Here is an 18,288-nt window from a genome sequence, read left to right as displayed (position 1 = left end):
GGCTCCGCTCCGTACACCTCATGCACACACGCCTCCTCTCCGTACACCTCGTACACACACGGCTCCGCTCCGTACACCTCGTACACACACGGCTCCGCTCCGTACACCTCGTACACACACGACTCCGCTCCGTACACCTCGTGCACACACGGCTCAGCTCCGTACACATCGTGCACACACGGCTCAGCTCCGTACACCTCGTGCACACACGGCTCAGCTCCGTACACCTCGTGCACACACGGCTCAGCTCCGTACACCTCGTGCACACACGGCTCAGCTCCGTACACCTCGTGCACACACGGCTCAGCTCCGTACACCTCGTACACTCGGCTCCGCTCCATACACATTGTATTGCACTGTATATGGAGCAGAGCCGTGTGTGTACGAGGTGTACGGAGCGGAGCTGTGTGTGTGCAAGGTATGCGGAGTGGAGTATACCTTGCACACACACACAGCTCCGCTCCGTACACCTCATACACACACTGTTCCTCTCCGTACACCTCGTACACACGCTGCTCCGCTCCGCACACCTCGTACACACGTGGCTCCGCTCCGTACACCTCGTACACATGTGGCTCCGCTCCGCACACCTCGTACACACGTGGCTCCGCTCCGCACACGTGGCTGCGCTCCGCACACCTCGTACACACGTGGCTCCGCTCCGTACACCTCGTACACACGTGGCTCCGCTCCGCACACCTTGTACACACGTGGCTCCGCTCCGCACACCTCATACACACGTGGCTCCGCTCCGCACACCTTGTACACACGTCGCTCCGCTACGCACACCTCGTACACACGTGGCTCCGCTCCGCACACCTCGTACACACACGGCTCCGCTCCATACACCTCGTACAAACACGGCTCCGCTCCGCACACCTCGTACACATGTATATCCACTCCGTACACCTCGTACACACGTGGCTCCGCTCTGCACACCTCGTACACACGTGGCTCTGCTACATCCACACTGTACACCTCCTGACCTCACACATACACTTTACTTACCCTCGTCCGGCGCCATGGCAACCAGCAGAGTCCTGTACACGGAGGTCCTCCCAATCATGTGACCCCCTGACTCCTCCCGATCACGTGACCCCCTGACTCCTCCCATCCTGTGACCTCATCACAGGTCCTGTGCGCACAGAGCAGCCGATATGTGTTGTGCTGCTCTGCTGGTGCAGGGACTCAGGGAGCGGAGCTGGTGTATTACACACCTCCCAACCAGTGCGGGACAAGTAGTGTCCCGCCCGGGATCGCGGGGCTGACTGTCAAAATCAGGACAGTCCCGCTGGATCCGGGACGGTTGGGAGGTATGCACATGTACATCCAAAAATGGCTACAGCAAACTGATACTGAGAAAGAAGGGAGGAGCAAAAGCTAACATCATCAACTACAGGAGAGAAAAAGGGACAAACTTCAAGGGGCAGAGCTTCTCCCTAGCAACAGCAGAATGTAATGCATAACAAAGAGAATACGTAACAAGTTGTTCCATTCATGGGACTCAACAAGAGTTGTCCAGACAAAATATACTGATGACTTACAGTCATGGTGAAAAGTGTTGGCATCCTTGAAATTGTTCCAGAAAATTTATTTCTCTCAGAAAATTATTGCAATTACACGTTTTGTTATACGTATGTTGATTTCCTTTGTGTGTATTGTCAAGTATATATAAAGGGTTGCTTGTGACTTGTAGGATCGTGACTTCCACCAGGTGGCGCTGTAGAGTTCAAGCACTGTAGAGTTCAAGGCTTCACACTCAGCGTATGAAAATACGGTCCGTATATTACGGCCATAATACGCTGAAAAGTCCCGAAAATAGTGGTCCGTAGCTCCTCCTTAGGCAGGGTGTTTCTGCGTTTTTTGCGCATGGCATCCTCCGTATGTAATCCGTATGTCATCCGTACTGCGTGTTTTTATCGCAGGCTTGCAAAACCGACATACGGCTATACAAGGGATCCATGTGTTAAAAAAAAAAAAAAACAACATATATACTGTCTATATATATATATATACATATATATATATATATATATATATATATATATGTCAGTAGACACATATATGTATATATATTAATATTTCATCCAGCGCGATATAGCAGAAAGCCGGTAATTCAATTACCGGCTTTTGCTTTCTCCTTCCTAAAACCCGACATGATATGAGACCTGGTTACATACAGTAAACCATCTCATATCCCCATTTTTTTTGCATATTCCACACTACTCATGTCAGTAGAGTGTATCTGCAAAATTTGGCTGTTGTAGCTATTATATTTAAGGGTTAAATGGCGGAAAAAATTGGCGTGGGCTCCCGCGCAATTTTCTCCGCCAGAGTAGTAAAGCCAGTGACTGAGGGCAGATATTAATAGCCTGGAGAGGGTCCACGGTTATTGGCCCCCCCCCCCCCCCCGGCTAAAAAAATCTGCCCCCAGCCACCCCAGAACAGGCACATCTGGAAGATGCGCCTATTCTGGCACTTGGCCACTCTCTTCCCATTCACGTGTAGCGGTGGGATATGGGGTAATGAAGGGTTAATGCCACCTTGCTATTGTAAGGTGACATTAAGCCTAATTAATAATGGAGAGGCGTCAATTCTGACACCTATCCATTATTAATCCAATTGAATGAAAGGGTTAAAAAAAACACACACACATTATTAAAAATTATTTTAATGAAATAAAAACAAAGGTTGTTGTAATATTTTATTGAACGCCCAATCCAGTCACTGAAGACCCTCGCTCTGTAAAAAAAAACCATAATAAACCAACAATATACATACCTTTTTTCTCTTTAGTTTTTTTCTCTTTAGTTTTTTTTAGCTCCTGATTAGTCCTCTACATTGGATGTTATCGTTTGCAGTGTGTGGCCTACTTTTTTCAGTCCTTCCTTATTCTGAAGCTGGGATGACACTTCTATCAAAAATGCTATTCTGTGAATAATTTCTTATATGTAATTACACTATGCACCATTGAACGTCGTGAGTGGTCTTGGATGCTCAATTTTTTTTTTATTTTATTTTTTTATTATAATCCCTATGAGATAATTTTCACTATGTACAACTGGATGCATTATTAAATGCCTTTTGTCTGTAATATTTGTATCACTTATTAGCTGTTATAATTTTTGTTTTGTGTGTTAGAAATATATTACTTAGTAAGCTGCCTCCTCTGGATACTATGCTAATTTGCATGTATTTATGTATATATACATATTAATTCTCTGAACATCATTGCATTATGCATTGTTATCCTTATTTTCATCTATTTTTTTCTATGTAGTAAATTTGCAGCATACACACTTCTTCACTTAATATTATATATATTTTTTCTGCCATATATTCATATTATCTTAGTGCCCTGCGTATTATCATTCACATATATTCACCTCTGGCTTTTATCCTGCATATACTGTACACGCAGGGTTAACAGAGTTGTTAGTCACCTCTTACACACACATTCTTTACGCTGCTCTGTACACATAGGCGATGCTGTCTTCTTAGGTCCCAGCTGCACTCCTCCTCCACTTCTGCGGTGAGCGCTCGCATAGACTCCTGGCATCGGGTTGCTGAGGCAACGCGTCTCTCCTGTGGCTTACTCCGCCCCCCTGCTCTGACGCGTCGGGTAGGGGAGAGGATGAGCTCCTTGTGACGCTGAGCGGAAGTGACGTTCGAGCCGGCGTTGTCTGTGCAAGCGCCATTACAAACCGCTGCCATCACTGTCATTTAGCCGCTATATAAACCCATGTACTGGCCACTGTTGTTGAGACTATCCCCCTGGATGAAGCTTAACCGCGAAACGCGCGTCGGGATCCATCTACTGGTCTGCTGCTATAGGTAAATACATTCCTACCTCCATTCATGCCTTTGCACTTTAGCACAGCATGCACTTTTTGGCTACTATGTGAATAGATATAGCTGTATCATTCAGGGATCCTTTAGGTTCATACACCTTATGTGTTAGGCTAGCTTTGTCTGCCAACATACACTTTATTTAACCCTTGGTATCTGTGACATTTGTCAGTAGCCATTGCTCTCTTAGGCATATTTATTCAGCCCATATCCCCTTAGGCATTTTTTTCTTTTTCTTTATCTATGGCACTCTTATGGTCCTTATAATATAGATGTACTGTGTAACACTCATGCCTTATTGACCCCTGTGGATATATATTTGCACTTTAGCACAGCATGCACTTTTTGGCTACTATGTGAATAGATACAGTAGTATCATTCAGGGATCTTTTAGGTTCATACACCTTATGTGTTAGGTTAGCTTTGTCTGCCAACATACATTTGATTTAACCCTTGGTATCTGTGACATTTGTCAGTAGCCATTGCTCTCGTAGGCATATTAATCCAACTTATATCCCTTAGGCATCTCTCCTTTTATGGCACACTTATGGTATTTATATATAGATGTACTGTGTAACACTCATGCCGTATTGATTCCTGTGGGTTTTATATGTATTTATTTGGGATCATATGATTTATATTAGGTATTATATGTATTTTCCTCAGCAGACAGTATAATTCTGTCTCATGTATCTCCACTGACTGTAATTGGACTCTAATAGAATTTTTAATTGTATTATTAATAAAATTTAGTTTTTTATTGGCATTAAGCTTCCGTTGTGGTTCTATTGTTTGATATTTGGTGAAATTTGGAAGTGCCTTATTTTTAGGCTATTGCTTTGGATAAAATTACCTTCCGCAGATCTGTAAAGTCATAGTAACATAGTAACATAGTTAGTAAGGCCGAAAAAAGACATTTGTCCATCCAGTTCAGCCTATATTCCATCATAATAAATCCCCAGATCTACGTCCTTCTACAGAACCTAATAATTGTATGATACAATATTGTTCTGCTCCAGGAAGACATCCAGGTCTCTCTTGAACCCCTCAACTGAGTTCGCCATCACCACCTCCTCAGGCAAGCAATTCCAGATTCTCACTGCCCTAACAGTAAAGAATCCTCTTCTATGTTGGTGGAAAAACCTTCTCTCCTCCAGACGCAAAGAATGCCCCCTTGTGCCCGTCACCTTCCTTGGTATAAACAGATCCTCAGCGAGATATTTGTATTGTCCCCTTATATACTTACTAGCTATTGAACCCGTTCTACGCCCGGGTGGCGAGCATTTATATTGGTATATTGTCTCCATCCTGGTATGTGCTGCTCCATCCTGCGTCCCCATCCTGTCATGTGCTGCTCCATCCTGCGTTCCCCTTCCTGTCATGCGCTGCTCCATCCTGCGTCCCCATCCTGTCATGCGCTGCTCCATCATGCGTCCCCATCCTGTCATGCGCTGCTCCATCCTGCGTCCCCATCCTGTCATGCGCTGCTCCCATCCTGCGTCCCCATCCTGTCATGTGCTGCTCCATCCTGCGTCCCCATCCTGTCATGCGCTGCTCCATCCTGCGTCCCCATCCTGTCATGCGCTGCTCCATCCTGCGTCCCCATCCTGTCATGTGCTCCATCCTGCGTCCCCATCCTGTCATGCGCTGCTCCATCCTGCGTTCCCCTTCCTGTCATGCGCTGCTCCATCCTGCGTCCCCATCCTGTCATGCGCTGCTCCCATCCTGCGTCCCCATCCTATCATGCGCTGCTCCATCCTGCGTCCCCATCCTGTCATGTGCTGCTCCATCCTGCGTCCCCATCCTTATGTGCTGCTCCATCCCGCGTCCCCATCCTGTCATGTGCTGCTGCATCCCGCGTCCCCATCCTTATGTGCTGCTCCATCCCGCGTCCCCATCCTTATGTGCTGCTCCATCCCGCGTCCCCATCCTTATGTGCTGCTCCATCCCGCGTCCCCATCCTTATGTGCTGCTCCATCCCGCGTCCCCATCCTTATGTGCTGCTCCATCCCGCGTCCCCATCCTTATGTGCTGCTCCATCCCGCGTCCCCATCCTTATGTGCTGCTCCATCCCGCGTCCCCATCCTTATGTGCTGCTCCATCCCGCGTCCCCATCCTTATGTGCTGCTCCATCCCGCGTCCCCATCCTTATGTGCTGCTCCATCCCGCGTCCCCATCCTTATGTGCTGCTCCATCCCGCGTCCCCATCCTTATGTGCTGCTCCATCCCGCGTCCCCATCCTTATGTGCTGCTCCCATCCCGCGTCCCCATCCTTATGTGCTGCTCCCATCCCGCGTCCCCATCCTTATGTGCTGCTCCCATCCCGCGTCCCCATCCTTATGTGCTGCTCCATCCCGCGTCCCCATCCTTATGTGCTGCTCCATCCCGCGTCCCCATCCTTATGTGCTGCTCCATCCCGCGTCCCCATCCTTATGTGCTGCTCCATCCCGCGTCCCCATCCTTATGTGCTGCTCCATCCCGCGTCCCCATCCTTATGTGCTGCTCCATCCCGCGTCCCCATCCTTATGTGCTGCTCCATCCCGCGTCCCCATCCTTATGTGCTGCTCCATCCCGCGTCCCCATCCTTATGTGCTGCTCCATCCCGCGTCCCCATCCTTATGTGCTGCTCCATCCCGCGTCCCCATCCTTATGTGCTGCTCCATCCCGCGTCCCCATCCTTATGTGCTGCTCCATCCCGCGTCCCCATCCTTATGTGCTGCTCCATCCCGCGTCCCCATCCTTATGTGCTGCTCCATCCCGCGTCCCCATCCTTATGTGCTGCTCCATCCCGCGTCCCCATCCTTATGTGCTGCTCCATCCCGCGTCCCCATCCTTATGTGCTGCTCCATCCCGCGTCCCCATCCTTATGTGCTGCTCCATCCCGCGTCCCCATCCTTATGTGCTGCTCCATCCCGTGTCCCCATCCTTATGTGCTGCTCCATCCCGCGTCCCCATCCTTATGTGCTGCTGCATCCTGCGTCCCCATCCTTATGTGCTGCTCCATCCTGCGTCCCCATCCTTATGTGCTGCTCCATCCTGCGTCCCCATCCTTATGTGCTGCTCCCATCCTGCGTTCCCATCCTTATGTGCTGCTCCCATCCCGCGTTCCCATCCTTATGTGCTGCTCCATCCCGCGTCCCCATCCTTATGTGCTGCTCCATCCCGCGTCCCCATCCTTATGTGCTGCTCCATCCCACTTTATGTGCTGCTCCATCCCGCGTCCCCATCCTTATGTGCTGCTCCATGCCGCGTCCCCATCCTTATGTGCTGCTCCATCCCACTTTATGTGCTGCTCCATCCTGCGTCCCCATACTGCCTCTGACCCGGTCGGCGCTGAGTGCTGGGGGGCCTGAGCAGGCGGGGACACCGGCGCGCTGTGGGGGTCAGGTGCCGGTATCGCCGCCAGCTCAGGCCCCCCAGCACTTACTATATTCACCTGTCCCCATTCCATCGCTGAGCGGCGCCATCTTCCCGGTCTCCTCGACCTGTGACTTTTCAGTCAGAGGGCGGCGCCGGCGCGCATGCGCGTCATCGCGCCCTCTGAACTGAAGGCCACAGGCCGAGGAGATCGGGAAGATGGCGCCGCTCAGCGATGGAACGGGGACAGGTGAATATGTCCGATACTCACCCTCCTGGCGGTCCCTGCTTCTGCGGGGGAGATCGTGGTGTGCGTTCAGTGTGAACGCACACCGCGATCTCCCGGGAGCGTCGCTCTGTGAGGCCCAGACTGCGCCGGCGCTTGCGCAGTCTATCGAGGCTTCGGACAGAGTGACGCTCCCAGCGTTATATTATAGATACATGGTTATTAGATCGCCCCTCAGTCGTCTTTTTTCTAGACTAAATAATCCTAATTTCGCTAATCTATCTGGGTATTGTAGATCTCCCATCCCCTTTATTAATTTTGTTGCCCTCCTTTGTACTCTCTCTAGTTCCATTATATCCTTCCTGAGCACCGGTGCCCAAAACTGGACACAGTACTCCATGTGCGGTCTAACTAGGGATTTGTACAGAGGCAGTATAATGCTCTCATCATGTGTATCCAGACCTCTTTTAATGCACCCCATGATCCTGTTTGCCTTGGCAGCTGCTGCCTGGCACTGGCTGCTCCAGGTAAGTTTATCATTAACTAGAATCCCCAAGTCCTTCTCCCTGTCAGATTTACCCAGTGGTTTCCCGTTCAGTGTGTAATGGTGACATTGATTCCCTCTTCCCATGTGTATAACCTTACATTTATCATTGTTAAACCTCATCTGCCACCTTTCAGCCCAAGTTTCCAACTTATCCAGATCCATCTGTAGCAGAATACTATCTTCTCTTGTATTAACTGCTTTACATAGTTTTGTATCATCTGCAAATATCGATATTTTACTGTGTAAACCTTCTACCAGATCATTAATGAATATGTTGAAGAGAACAGGTCCCAATACTGACCCCTGCGGTACCCCACTGGTCACAGCGACCCAGTTAGAGACTATACCATTTATAACCACCCTCTGCTTTCTATCACTAAGCCAGTTACTAACCCATTTACACACATTTTCCCCCAGACCAAGCATTCTCATTTTGTGTACCAACCTCTTGTGCGGCACGGTATCAAACGCTTTGGAAAAATCGAGATATACCACGTCCAATGACTCACCGTGGTCCAGCCTATAGCTTACCTCTTCATAAAAACTGATTAGATTGGTTTGACAGGAGCGATTTCTCATAAACCCATGCTGATATGGAGTTAAACAGTTATTCTCATTGAGATAATCCAGAATAACATCCCTCAGAAACCCTTCAAATATTTTATCAACAATAGAGGTTAGACTTACTGGCCTATAATTTCCAGGTTCACTTTTAGAGCCCTTTTTGAATATTGGCACCACATTTGCTATGCGCCAGTCCTGCGGAACAGACGCCGTCGCTATAGAGTCCCTAAAAATAAGAAATAATGGTTTATCTATTACATTACTTAGTTCTCTTAGTAGTCGTGGGTGTATGCCATCCGGACCCGGAGATTTATCTATTTTAATCTTATTTAGCCGGTTTCGCACCTCTTCTTGGGTTAGATTGGTGACCCTTAATATAGGGTTTTCATTGTTTCTTGGGATTTCACCTAGCATTTCATTTTCCACCGTGAATACCGTGGAGAAGAAGGTGTTTAATATGTTAGCTTTTTCCTCGTCATCTACAACCATTCTTTCCTCACTATTTTTTAAGGGGCCTACATTTTCAGTTTTTATTCTTTTACTATTGATATAATTGAAGAACAGTTTGGGATTAGTTTTACTCTCCTTAGCAATGTGCTTCTCTGTTTCCTTTCTGGCAGCTTTAATTAGTTTTTTAGATAAAGTATTTTTCTCCCTATAGTTTTTTAGAGCTTCAATGGTGCCATCCTGCTTTAGTAGTGCAAATGCTTTCTTTTTACTGTTAATTGCCTGTCTTACTTCTTTGTTTAGCCACATTGGGTTTTTCCTATTTCTAGTCCTTTTATTCCCACAAGGTATAAACCGCTTACAGTGCCTATTTAGGATGTTCTTAAACATTTTCCATTTATTATCTGTATTCTTATTTCTGAGGATATTGTCCCAGTCTACCAGATTAAGGGCATCTCTAAGCTGTTCAAACTTTGCCTTCTTAAAGTTCAGTGTTTTTGTGACTCCCTGACAAGTTCCCCTAGTGAAAGACAGGTGAACCTGTACAATATTGTGGTCGCTATTTCCTAGATGCCCGACCACCTGCAGATTTGTTATTCTGTCAGGTCTATTAGATAGTATTAGGTCTAAAAGTGCTGCTCCTCTGGTTGGATTCTGCACCAATTGTGAAAGATAATTTTTCTTGGTTATTAGCAGAAACCTGTTGCCTTTATGGGTTTCACAGGTTTCTGTTTCCCAGTTAATATCCGGGTAGTTAAAGTCCCCCATAACCAGGACCTCATTATGGGTTGCAGCTTCATCTATCTGCTTTAGAAGTAGACTTTCCATGATTTCTGTTATATTTGGGGGTTTGTAACAGACCCCAATGAGAATTTTGTTACCATTTTTCCCTCCATGAATTTCGACCCATATGGACTCGACATCCTCATTCCCTTCGCTAATATCCTCCCTTAAAGTGGACTTTAGACAAGACTTTACATAGAGACAAACCCCTCCTCCTCTCCGATTTTTACGATCCTTTCTAAACAGACTGTAACCCTGTAAGTTAACTGCCCAGTCATAGCTTTCATCTAACCATGTCTCGGTTATTCCCACTATGTCAAAGTTACCTGTAGATATTTCTGCTTCTAGTTCTTCCATCTTGTTTGTCAGACTTCTGGCGTTTGCGAGCATGCAGTTTAGAGGATTTTGTTTTGTTCCAATCTCCTTCGAGTCTAATGTTTTTCTTCCCGTCCCCTCTTCTTCTAGTTTAACGCCCTCCTGATGAGTGTAGCGAGTCTTCTGGCGAATGTGTGTTTCCCAGGTTTGTTGAGGTGTAGTCCGTCTCTGGCGAGGAGTCCATCGTACAAGTAATTCACACCTGGGAAAGCTCCCACGATCTATGAACAGCCAGCAGAGGGCGCCTCACCGCAAATGCAGGTAAATATAGGTCATTGACCTACTTTACCTTCATTCCCTGGGGTTTTGCAGCGAGGAGCAGCCTGCATTAGCGGAACTCCTGGCTGCAAATTGTTTTAACCCCTTCAGAAGGATTTACATCGTTGGACTTTACAGATCTGCGGAAGGTAAGTATATTGTTGGTTTATTATGTTTTTTTTTTTTTTTTACAGAACGAGGGTCTTCAGTGATTGGATTGGGCGTTCAATAAAATATTACAACAACCTTTGTTTTTATTTCATTAAAATAATTTTTAATAATGTGTGTTTTTTTTTTAACCCTTTCATTCAATTGGATTAATAATGGATAGGTGTCATAATTGACGCCTCTCCATTATTAATTAGGCTTAATGTCACCTTACAATAGCAAGGTGGCATTAACCCTTCATTACCCCATATCCCACCGCTACACGGGAATGGGAAGAGAGTGGCCAAGTGCCAGAATAGGCGCATCTTCCAGATGTGCCTTTTCTGGGGTGGCTGGGGGCAGATGTTTTTAGCCAGGGGGGGGGCAATAACCATGGACCCTCTCCAGGCTATTAATATCTGCCCTCAGTCACTGGCTTTACTACTCTGGCGGAGAAAATTGCGTGGGAGCCAATTTTTTCCGCCATTTAACCCTTAAATATAATAGCTACAACAGCCAAATTTTGCATATACACACTACTGACATGAGTAGTGTGGAATATGCAAAAAAAATGGTGATATGAGATGGTTTACTGTATGTAAACCAGGTCTCATATCATGTCGGGTTTAGGAAGGAGAAAGCAAAAGCCGGTAATTGAATTACCAGCTTTCTGCTATATCGCGGCTGTATGAAGTAATAATATATATACATATATGTGTCTACTGACATATATATATATATATATATATATATATATATATATATATATATATATATATATATATATACCTATTCTATGTGTACACATTTATTCTACCTATTCTACTGTAAGCTGTCAGTGTGATTTTACTGTACACCGCACTGAATTGCCGGCTTTTCTCTCTAACACCGCTGCGTATTTCTTGCAAGTCACACTGCTGGTCCGTGTGTAATCCGTATTTTTGGGGCTTCCATAGACTTTCATTGGCGTTTTATTTGCGCAATACGGTGACAAACGCAGCATGCTGCGATTTTCTACGGCCGTAGAAAGCCGTATAATACTGATCAGTAAAATACGGCAGATAGGAGCAGGGGCATAGAGAATAATTGTGCCGTATTTTTTGCGAGTTTTACGGACGTAGTTTCTGCGCTCTTACGTCCGTAAAACTCGCAAGTGTGAAGCCGGCCTTTCTCTGTAGAGGCAATTTGCATATTAAATTTCCCAGAGGAGCATTGCACAGCGAATAAGCCTCCTTACTTTGTCAAAGCATAGCTGGTAAGTCACTCTCAACAAAAAACCTTACCCCTAAGACCTCAGTCCAGAGCCTCTCATCTAGCCAAATGAGTTCTCATGCTTTGCACAGACGAGGGGCAACAGCTCAAAACACCGTGTCTGCGAATTGAGATACTGATTTGGCTTTTATTCAAAGTCATATTGCAAGACTTGTTAAAGGGTTAATTGTGACTTGTAGGATCGCTACTTCCAACAGGTGGCGCTATAGAGTTAAGTCCTCTTTTTCTCAGAAGAGGCAATTTGCATATTATATTTCCCAGAGGAGCATTGCACAGCGAATAAGCCTCCTTACCTTGACAAGCCAGAGCTGGTATGCCACTCCACAAGGAGAAACCTTACCCCTTAGATCTCAGTCCAGAGCCTCTCATCTAGCCAAATCAGTTCTCATGCTTCGCACTGACGAGGGGCGACAGCCTGAAACACCGTGCAGAAGTAGATGAACAGCGCTCCAACCGGGCGTATTGGTATCAAAAGCAGTTTATTTCGCCATAAAACAGCAACGTTTCGACCAAAATCTGGTCTTTTTCAAGCATGCTTGACATGGAACGGGCTCCCCTTTGAGTGAGTGCTGTCAGCCCCTTTCTTTTTTCTACAGCCTGAAACACCGTGTCTGTGAATTGAGATACTGATTTGGCTTTTATCCTAATTCATATTGCACGACTCGTTAAAGGGTTGATTGTGACTTGTAGGATCGCTACTTCCAACAGGTGGCGCTATAGAGTTTAAGTCCTCTTTTTTCTCAGAAGAGGCAATTTGCATATTGTCATGTATAGTAAGAGTTATTTTTAATAGTTTCAACACTCCAATTAATCAATACTTATTTCCTAGAAATAGGAAAAACCCAATGTGGCTAAACAAAGAAGTAAGACAGGCAATTAACAGTAAAAAGAAAGCATTTGCACTACTAAAGCAGGATGGCACCATTGAAGCTCTAAAAAACTATAGGGAGAAAAATACTTTATCTAAAAAACTAATTAAAGCTGCCAAAAAGGAAACAGAGAAGCACATTGCTAAGGAGAGTAAAACTAATCCCAAACTGTTCTTCAACTATATCAATAGTAAAAGAATAAAAACTGAAAATGTAGGCCCCTTAAAAAATAGTGAGGAAAGAATGGCTGTAGATGACGAGGAAAAAGCTAACATATTAAACACCTTCTTCTCCACGGTATTCACGGTGGAAAATGAAATGCTAGGTGAAATCCCAATAAACAATGAAAACCCTATATTAAGGGTCACTAATCTAACCCAAGAAGAGGTGCGAAACCGGCTAAATAAGATTAAAATAGATAAATCTCCGGGTCCGGATGGCATACACCCACGAGTACTAAGAGAACTAAGTAATGTAATAGATAAACCATTATTTCTTATTTTTAGTGACTCTATAGCGACAGGGTCTGTTCCGCAGGACTGGCGCATAGCAAATGTGGTGCCAATATTCAAAAAGGGCTCTAAAAGTGAACCTGGAAATTATAGGCCAGTAAGTCTAACCTCTATTGTTGGTAAAATATTTGAAGGGTTTCTGAGGGATGTTATTCTGGATTATCTCAATGAGAATAACTGTTTAACTCCATATCAGCATGGGTTTATGAGAAATCGCTCCTGTCAAACCAATCTAATCAGTTTTTATGAAGAGGTAAGCTATAGACTGGACCACGGTGAGTCATTGGACGTGGTATATCTCGATTTTTCCAAAGCGTTTGATACCGTGCCGCACAAGAGGTTGGTACACAAAATGAGAATGCTTGGTCTGGGGGAAAATGTGTGTAAATGGGTTAGTAACTGGCTTAGTGATAGAAAGCAGAGGGTGGTTATAAATGGTATAGTCTCTAACTGGGTCGCTGTGACCAGTGGGGACCGCAGGGGTCAGTATTGGGACCTGTTCTCTTCAACATATTCATTAATGATCTGGTAGAAGGTTTACACAGTAAAATATCGATATTTGCAGATGATACAAAACTATGTAAAGCAGTTAATACAAGAGAAGATAGTATTCTGCTACAGATGGATCTGGATAAGTTGGAAACTTGGGCTGAAAGGTGGCAGATGAGGTTTAACAATGATAAATGTAAGGTTATACACATGGGAAGAGGGAATCAATATCACCATTACACACTGAACGGGAAACCACTGGGTAAATCTGACAGGGAGAAGGACTTGGGGATCCTAGTTAATGATAAACTTGCCTGGAGCAGCCAGTGCCAGGCAGCAGCTGCCAAGGCAAACAGGATCATGGGGTGCATTAAAAGAGGTCTGGATACACATGATGAGAGCATTATACTGCCTCTGTACAAATCCCTAGTTAGACCGCACATGGAGTACTGTGTCCAGTTTTGGGCACCGGTGCTCAGGAAGGATATAATGGAACTAGAGAGAGTACAAAGGAGAGCAACAAAATTAATAAAGGGGATGGGAGAACTACAATACCCAGATAGATTAGCGAAATTAGGATTATTTAGTCTAGAAAAAAGACGACTGAGGGGCGATCTAATAACCATGTATAAGTATATAAGGGGACAATACAAATATCTCGCTGAGGATCTGTTTATACCAAGGAAGGTGACGGGCACAAGGGGGCATTCTTTGCGTCTGGAGGAGAGAAGGTTTTTCCACCAACATAGAAGAGGATTCTTTACTGTTAGGGCAGTGAGAATCTGGAATTGCTTGCCTGAGGAGGTGGTGATGGCGAACTCAGTTGAGGGGTTCAAGAGAGGCCTGGATGTCTTCCTGGAGCAGAACAATATTGTATCATACAATTATTAGGTTCTGTAGAAGGACGTAGATCTGGGTACTTATTATGATGGAATATAGGCTGAACTGGATGGACAAATGTCTTTTTTCGGCCTTACTAACTATGTTACTATGTTACTATGTTATTATTGATTTTGTTTCAATCTGTTTAATATGTATGTATGTATGTATGTATGTATGTATGTATGTATGTATGTATGTATGATGGCAGCCCGATTCTAAAGAATCGGGAGTCTAGAATCCATATATACTTTATTTATTCAAATGTAAAAATCTGGGCCCGCCTCCACGCAGTAGAAACTTGCTGTGAGGTAAAAATTCAAAAATCACACCAAAATGGCGGGTGGAGTGTGTCACAGTACGGCACGTTTCTGATTGGTCGCTCGCAGCAGGCGGCAACCAATCAGACACTGGACACTGTTGACGTCACTTAGCTCCGGACATTAGCTCCGGACATTAGCTCCGGACATTAGCTCCGGACATTAGCTCCGGACATTAGCTCCGGACATTAGCTCCGGACAAAGCCACAGAAGTTGGCACAAATTGCAGGAAGTAGTATTCTAGGCAATTAATCTCCGGACATTAGCTCCGGACATTAGCTCCGGACAAAGCCACGGAAGTTGGCACAAATTGCAGGAAGTAGTATTCTAGGCAATTATATATATACTAGATGGCAGCCCGATTCTAAAGAATCGGGAGTCTAGAATCCTTATATACTTTATTTATTCAAATGTAAAAATCTGGGCCCGCCTCCACGCAGTAGAAACTTGCTGTGAGGTAAAAATTCAAATATCACACCAAAATGGCGGGCGGAGTGTGTCACAGTATGGCACGTTTCTGATTGGTCGCTCGCAGCAGGCGGCAACCAATCAGACACTGGACACTGTTGACGTCACTTAGCTCCGGACATTAGCTCCGGACATTAGCTCCGGACATTAGCTCCGGACAAAGCCACGGAAGTTGGCACAAATTGCAGGAAGTAGTATTCTAGGCAATTATATATATGCGCCTATTGCGCATGTCCGTGACATCATAGTCAGGGACCCACAATGCTCTGCCCCGCAGCTGCGCAGAGCCGTCCGAGGACCATGGCGCCATGTTAGCTAAGGGCGGCTTTGCCCAAACGGAGGACGGAACCACATAAACTATTGCAATAGCAATGTAAAAATCACAGTAGCGATCCTAATTATCCCGAACTCTGCACTACTCAGGAATTACTATACGAATATGTGAAAATCATAAAAAATTAAACTGCTCCATACGTGGTCATATGTATAAAAATAGTCTTCTCTATCCGGGAACATACTCGATGTGCCGCCGTATTTAAAGGGACCCAGACATAAGTCTGTAATATGTCACCAAGGTCCAGGAAGCCCCCCTTACCAAAGTGGGGCATCCTGACCCTGAGTAAGGAAACGGAGACCTTTGGGGGCGGATTCCCCCCGCGTTTCTCCAAACCCCCATAATATGACACACATGACCCAATCTAAGACTACATCTTCAACATCCCTATTTACAGTTCAAATTGAGAATGGTAAATTTACTACTCAATTGTTTACTAAAGCCACTGATAAAAATGATTTATTGCTTTTCAATAGTCAACACCCCAGAAAAACTAGAGTCAATCCCGTATAGTCAGCTTTTGCGGGTTAAAAGAATTGAAAGCAATGAAGATTCTTTAACCCCTTCATGACCCAGCCTATTTTGACCTTAAAGACCTTGCCGTTTTTTGCAATTCTGACCAGTGTCCCTTTATGAGGTAATAACTCAGGAACGCTTCAACGGATCCTAGCGGTTCTGAGATTGTTTTTTCGTGACATATTGGGCTTCATGTTAGTGGTAAATTTAGGTCAATAAATTCTGCATTTATTTGTGATAAAAACGGAAATTTGGCGAAAATGTTGAAAATTTCGCAATTTTCACATTTTGAATTTTTATTCTGTTAAACCAGAGAGTTATGTGACACAAAATAGTTAATAAATAACATTTCCCACATGTATACTTTACATCAGCACAATTTTGGAAACAAAATTTTTTTTTTGCTAGGAAGTTATAAGGGTTAAAATTTGACCAGCGATTTCTCATTTTTACAACGAAATTTACAAAACCATTTTTTTAGGGACCACCTCACATTTGAAGTCAGTTTGAGGGGTCTATATGGCTGAAAATACCCAAAAGTGACACCATTCGAAAAAATGCACCCCTCAAGGTACTCAAAACCACATTTAAGAAGTTTATTAACCCTTCAGGTACTTCACAGCAGCAGAAGCAACATGGAAGGAAAAAATGAACATTTAACATTTTAGTCACAAAAATGATCTTTTAGCAACAATTTTTTTATTTTCCCAATGGTAAAAGGAGAAACTGAACCACGAAAGTTGTTGTCCAATTTGTCCTGAGTACGCTGATACCTCATATGTGGGGGTAAACCACTGTTTGTGCGCACGGCAGGGCTTGGAAGGGAAGGAGCGCCATTTGACTTTTTGAATGAAAAATTGGCTCCACTCTTTAGCGGACACCATGTCACGTTTGGAGAGCCCCTGTGTGCCTAAAAATTGGAGCTCCCCCACAAGTGACCCCATTTTGGAAACTAGACGCCCCAAGGAACTTATCTAGATGCACAGTGAGCACTTTGAACCCCCAGGTGCTTCACAAATTGATCCGTAAAAATGAAAAAGTACTTTTTTTTTTCACAGAAAAATTCTTTTAGCCTCAATTTTTTCATTTTCACATGGGCAACAGGATAAAATGGATCCTAAAATTTGTTGGGCAATTTCTCCTGAGTACACCAATACCTCACATGTGGGGGTAAACCACTGTTTGGGCACATGGTAAGGCTCGGAAGGGAAGAAGCGCCATTTGACTTTTTGAATGAAAAATATCTCCATCGTTAGTGGACACCATGTCGCGTTTGGAGAGCCACTGTGTGCCGAAACATTGGCGTTCCGCCACAAGTGACCCCATTTTGGAAACTGGACCCCCCAAGGAACTTATCTAGATGCATATTGAGCACTTTGAACCCCCAGGTGCTTCACAGAAGTTTATAACGCAGAGCCATGATAATAAAAAATAATTTTTCTTTCCTCAAAAATGATTTTTAGCCTGGAATTTCCTATTTTGCCAAGGGTAATAGGAGAAATTGGACCCCAAATGTTGTTGTCCAGTTTGTCCTGAGTACGCTGATACCCCTTATGTGGGGGTAAACCACTGTTTGGGCGCACGGCAGGGCTCGGAAGGGAAGGCACGCCATTTGGCTTTTTAAATGGAAAATTAGCTCCAATCATTATCGGACACCATGTCACGTTTGGAGAGCCCCTGTGTGCCTAAACATTGGAGATCCCCCACAAATGACCCCATTTTGGAAACTAGACCCCCAAAGGAACTAATCTAGATGTGTGGTGAGGACTTTGAACCCCAAAGTGCTTCACAGAAGTTTATAACGCAGAGCCATGAAAATAAAAAAAAATGTATTTTCTCAAAAATGATCTTTTATCCTGCAATTTTTTATTTTCCCAAGGGTAACAGGAGAAATTTGACCCCAAAAGTTGTCCAGCTTCTCCTGAGTATGCTGATACCCCATATGTGGGGGTAAACCACTGTTTGGGCACATGCCGGGGCTCGGAAGTGAAGTAGTGACGTTTTGAAATGCAGACTTTGATGGAATGCTCTGTGGGCGTCACGTTGCGTTTGCAGAGCCCCTGATGTGGCTAAACA

Source organism: Ranitomeya imitator, chromosome 2 (assembly GCF_032444005.1).
Source record: "Ranitomeya imitator isolate aRanImi1 chromosome 2, aRanImi1.pri, whole genome shotgun sequence".
NCBI classification, from domain to species: Eukaryota; Metazoa; Chordata; class Amphibia; order Anura; family Dendrobatidae; genus Ranitomeya; species Ranitomeya imitator.
Note: the sequence above shows the minus strand (reverse complement) of the source record.